The sequence below is a fragment of the Anomaloglossus baeobatrachus genome, chromosome 1 (genome assembly GCF_048569485.1).
Source record: "Anomaloglossus baeobatrachus isolate aAnoBae1 chromosome 1, aAnoBae1.hap1, whole genome shotgun sequence".
Taxonomy (NCBI): Eukaryota; Metazoa; Chordata; class Amphibia; order Anura; family Aromobatidae; genus Anomaloglossus; species Anomaloglossus baeobatrachus.
In genome coordinates this window covers 156,908,859-156,914,858 of record NC_134353.1, presented here as the reverse complement: position 1 = coordinate 156,914,858, position 6,000 = coordinate 156,908,859, and positions in this window count along the sequence as shown.

Here is a 6,000-nt window from a genome sequence, read left to right as displayed (position 1 = left end):
CTTGTCATTTTGGACCAGAAAATACCTTTAATAAAAATTCATTAACCCCAAAAAACTGTCGCTGTCTACAGTTATGGCGAAAAATATTGCCACCCTTGAAATTGTTCCAGAAAATTAAGTATTTCTCCCAGAAAATTATTGCACTTACACATGTTTTGTTATACACTCTCAAATTCATACTGAGTGTGAAAATGCTCATTTGTTTAACCTCTCTCTTCCAGAGATAGACTTTGAAGGAGTATATACAATAACGTCTGGCCAAGAGGCATGTATGGCCGTTCACCTTTCCAGTTGCTGTGGGGGTTTTCTTTATTAAGAAAAACAATGAAGGGGTGTCCATGTTTGGATTTTAGAGATAATAATAAAATAATAATTTGCAATTGCAATCCTATCCTTTACCCCCTATACCTGTTTAATCAATTAGCTGAGGCTAAATGTTTTTTTAACTTGACTTGAGGGGGGCCTATAACCTCATATGTGTTTGACAGGGTGATGAATGGAAAACCACTTTTAATATGCCTGAGGGTAATTTTGAAAATCTGTTGATGCTATTCAGGTTGACCAATGCTCCAGTGGTTTATCAGAGTTTCATAAATTACATTTTATGCTCTCTGATGGGTAAATTTGTGTTGATCTATCTGGATGACATATTAATTTACTCACGTTCTCAGGAGGAACCCCGGGAGCATGTCCAACAGGTCCTTCAGAATCTTCATAACAGTCGTTTATTTGCAAAGTTGGAGTATTGTCATTTTGAAGTGCAGCAGGTCCAATTCTTAGGTCTTCTGGTTTATGGTTTAGGGTTTCAGATGGATTTGCTTTTAAGGTACAGGTTGTAAAAGTGCAACATCGCTTAACGAGTAACCCAGTTAACGAGTATTTCGCTTAACAAGCAAAGCTTTCTGTAAATTTGTAACTTGGTTTACGAGAAAGTTTTGCTTACGAGCAAAATGCTCACCAGACACACTTCCGGTTCTGTACATCCACCGCGCTCTAACCCACTCTTGCAGTCCACACAAACACACACAAGCATGCACAAAACACACACAAACAAACACGCACGCACACATATACAGTATTATGCTCACCTTACCTTCCGTTCCATCGCCGGAGTCATGGTACCAGTAGTTCGCCGGTACATCGCGACGAGGAAGGAATCCTCGAGGCAAACTACAAGATCCAGGAGGCCGTCAATGGAACGGAAGGTAAGGTGAGCATAATATGTGTATCTTCTGTTCCATTGCCGGCCTCCTGGGTCATGTAGTTCGCCGGTATAGGCTGTGTATCGGCAAGCATCGTGACGAGGCAGGAACTTCCTCTGTCAGCAACTACTCAAAGGCAGCACACTGGCCAATCAGAGGCAAGTGGCTCCTGCTTTTGACGTCAGCGCTCTGGGTGCGGAAGTTCCTCCCTCGTCATGATGGTTACCCGATACAGAGCCCGTATTAGCGAACAGCAAGTCCCAGGAGACCGGCGATGGAACGGAAGGTAAGGTGAGCATAATATGTGCGTGTGAGTGCATGCTTGTGTGTGTTTGTGTGAGTTTGTGCGTGTTTGTACATGTTTGTGTGTGTTTGTGCATGTGTGGAATGGCACAATAGGGACCCAGGATGGGACATTTCACAAGTTGTGGAACGAATTGTCTGCATTGCAATGATTTCCTATGGGAAATCTTGCTTTGCTGAACGAGTAACTTGGTTAACAAGCACACTCCCAGAACGGATTGTTTTTATTAACCAAGGTTGCACTGTATTTGATTGGGTGCAACTGAGTAATGTTAAAGCATTGCAGAGATTTCTAGGCTTTGTAAATTATTACCTGAAGTCCATTAAACTTTTTTGGTCATAGCCAAGCCTTTAACTTACATGACCAAGAAACAGGGGCAGGCTGGGTCAGGGGGCAGAGGGGCAAGTGCCCCCTAAGCCACTCCCCCAGAAGCTGTGCAGAGCTGCCTGTTTCTTCTTCAGCCCTCTTCATGACCGCCATCACTTTAGTAGACATGGCCATGCACAGTGCTCTGTGAAGCATTGTCTGATAATGGTGAGGGGCCAAGCCAGCACATAAGCAAAATTAAAGGGAACCTGTCATCAGAAATTTCGCCCAAAAGCTAAAAGATTCCCCCTCTGCAGCTCCTGGGCTGCATTCTAGGAAGGTCCCTGTTATTATTGTGCCCCATGTGAGACCAAAATAAAGCCTTTATAAAGTTCTACCTTTTTGTATGCAGCTTCTGTAAATCCGTCACGGGGGCAGGCTCTCTGCCGTCCGTTATTCTGCCTCCTGGTCCTGTATGCCGCCCCCATCGCTCCTTTCCATATCTGATGCACCGCCCACTGCTCCAGCCATCCCCGCGCATGCCCAGTGCCAGTCTCACAGGACTGAGCAGTTTGACCGCTGGTGACGTGTGCGCAGGCAAGTGATTATGGACGGGACTGTGACTGTTATCAGCAAGTACCCGGCCATAATCTCTTGAGCGCGCAAACCTCTCCAGCATTCACACTGAGCTCAGTGTAGATGCTAGACTGTATGGGCTGCTTCCAGGGATGACGTCCCTTTGTCATGTGATAGTATTTCGAACACGCCCCTATCACATGACAAAGGGACGTCATCCCTGGAAGCAGCCCATACAGTCTAGCATCTACACTGAGCACAGTGTGACCGCTGGTGAGGTTTGCGCGCTCAAGAGATTATGGCCGGGTACTTGCTGATAACAGTCACAGTCCCGTCCATAATCACTTGCCTGCGCACACGTCACCAGCGGTCACACTGCTCAGTCCTGTGAGACTGGCACTGGGCATGCGCGGGGATGGCTGGAGCAGTGGGCGGTGCATCAGATATGGAAAGGAGCGATGGGGGCGGCATACAGGACCAGGAGGCAGAATAACGGACGGCAGAGAGCCCGCCCCCGTGACGGATTTACAGAAGCTGCATACAAAAAGGTAGAACTTTATAAAGGCTTTATTTTGGTCTCACATGGGGCACAATAATAACAGGGACCTTCCTAGAATGCAGCCCAGGAGCTGCAGAGGGGGAATCTTTTAGCTTTTGGGCGAAATTTCTGATGACAGGTTCCCTTTAAAGGGGCAGTCTCAGCCTGGCCGTGTAACTACTAGCAGACACAGATGCACAGTTCACTATGTGCGGCAATGTCTACTAAAGTCTAGAATATAGCTCAGCTCACCGTGTGATCGGTACTCAGGAGAAAACAAGTCAATATAATAGAAAAAAACTCCGGCATTTGTTTATTTGTGAAAATTTCTTTTTCTTTTATTTTCCTGAAGGTACTAGAAGGGAGAGAAGCGGGGACGTGAGCGAGGGTTGTTGTTGGCTTTCCAATATTAAAAATACCTCTAATGCGTCTGTGTGTGCATATGATTTGTATTTCTATGTTTGTCAGTGTATATGATTGTGTATATATTTATCTCTGTATACATTTTTGGGAATGTCTTCAAGTATGTATATGCCTTTATGTGTACATATCTGTGAACGTTTCTTTGTATATACAAGTGCATCTCAAAAAATTAAAATATCCTCAAAAAATTTAATTTATTTCAGTAATTCAATACAAAAAGGGAAACGCATAAAGTATATTATATATAGCCATTACACACAGAAGGATCTATTTCAAGTGTTTATTTCTGTTACTGTTGATGATTATGGATTACAGCCGATGAAAACCCAAAAGTCATTTATCAGAAAATTAAAATATTATTTAAGAGCAACTGAAAAAAAAATTTAAAGTCAGAAATATTGGCGCCTACTGAAAAGTCTATACAGTAAATGCACTCAATACTCGGTTGGAGCTCCTTTTGCATGAATTACTGCATCAATGCAGCGTGGCATGGAGGCGATCAGCCTGTGGCACTGCTGAGGTGTTATGGAAGCCCAGGTTGCTTTGATAGCAGCCTTCAGCTCATCTGCATTGTTCGGTCTGGTGCCTCTCATCTTCCTCTTGACAATACCCTATAGATTTTCAATGGGGTTTAGGTCAGGCAAGTTTGCTGGCCACTCAAGCACAGTGATACTGTGGTTATTAAACCAGGTATTGGTACTTTTGGCAGAGTGGACAGGTGCCAAGTTCTGCTAAAAAATGAAATTTCTTTCTCCAAAAAGCTTGTCGTCAGAGGGAAGCATGAAGTCCTCTAAAATTTCCTGGTAGACAGCTGCATTGGCTTTGGTCTTGATAAAACACAGTGGAGCTACACCAGCAGATGACATGGATCCCCTAACCATCACTGATCGTGGAAACTTCCCACTAGACCTCAAGCAGCTTGGATTGTGGCTTCTCCACGTTTCCTTCAAACTTTGGGGTCTTGACTTCCAAATGAAATGCAAAATTTACTTTCATCTGAAAACAACAGCTTGGACCACTGAGCAACAGTCCAGTTCTTTTTCTCGTTTGCCCAGGTAAGAGCTCATCCAAGAGCTCCATCTGTGCACGCGCTGACTCCCGGGGCCATCATTTGAAACCGGAACCACGGACCAACTGAGAAACTCATCGCACAGCCAGCCACCGCAGTCCGCACAGCCACCTGCCCACCCGCCCGCACATAGTAGCAGTCAGCAGGCCGCCCATCTGCACGGAGAGGCAGCCGGGACAGAGAGGCACCCAGCTGCTGGCACCGACAGGCACCCGCCCGCATGCAGCGACAGGCACCTGGCCACCCGCACACACCCAGCCACCTGCACACAGAGCTGCACAGACAGCCCCCCCCCCTGGTAAGCTATATTCGGATTTTAAGAAGCACCCCTTATTTTCCTCCTAACTTTGTGTGTGCATGTTGGTGCATGAGTGCATGTCTGTGTAGCGCCCCTGACCTGGTCAGGCACCACTGAGTACTGCACCCATGCTGGGGGCAGTACAATACAGGTAATCCAGAAGGCTGACCGAGGTGTGACTACCCAGGCGCATAGTAATCAGGTCTCACACATGTACCTTTGGGAGGAATCCTGAGAGCTTCCAGGAGGGGGCGTGGCCTCCATGTCCACTCAAGGGGTGTGGTAGAGAGCCTGGTTGCTAGGTTGCATAGGCAAGAACAGGAGAGGAGGAGCAATGAGCCAGTTTAGTAAGTGCAGCTCATGGAGAGCAGACATGAGGAGCAGACCCTGGAGTCTGTCACAAGCTGACAGCGTACGCGCAGTGACTACGGACGGGGGAGTTGGGTCACCTGGTAGTGCCACCCGAAATCCACCCAGAGCTAGAGAGAGCAGAGGGGTGGCAGAGTAAGGGGACTGCCAGGGAGGTACCAGGCCTGCACGAGTAACAGGTCCCAGTGCAGAGATAGTTTCACCTTTCTTCTGCCAAACCTGCCTGAGGGGGCACTTCAGACCCTCAAGTCAACACCACAGAGTCCGCAGCCACGTAGCAAAGTGAGGGCCCATAGTTCACAGGAGGCAAGCAGCCGGAGTGACCTGGTCCAGGCTACAAGCAAACGGGCCAAACAAAGAAGGGGAGAAAGGCACCAGCTACTTCCCTGGGCGACCCCAGCAGGGCTTCAAGCAGGGGTTACCCCAAAACACAGAAGGGCTAAGGAAGGCGAGTTGGTAGTCACCCTCACAAGTCAGCCTGAAGGACGCCTGGTTCCAGCCTGGTTCATCCCAGCTACGCCCGGGTTACTCACCCTGCCACCATCAGTGAGTAAAATCCCTGAAAGACTGTTTGGACTGTGCCTGAGTCATGCTGCGCCTTGTGGTTCCACACACCTACACAGGGCCCTGGGGCTTGTCTCACTCTCGGGAGGCCACTACAACTGACTGCACCCACTATCAGCCCCAGGCATCCCTTAATCTGCAGTGGCGGTCGCCCTGACCGCTATACCAAGAGTAGCGTCAAGACAATCCTAAAAGAAGGATCCCTACCTGAGACCAGACTGATCCATCCACGTGGAGTCCCTGAAGGTAATGCACCGACACAACAACTGCGGGGCTTCACATCTGCATGTGTGCTCTTTTTTTGCATACTTGTCAGAGTTCCGGGTTTTCCAGTTTTCTTTTGAAAGAGCT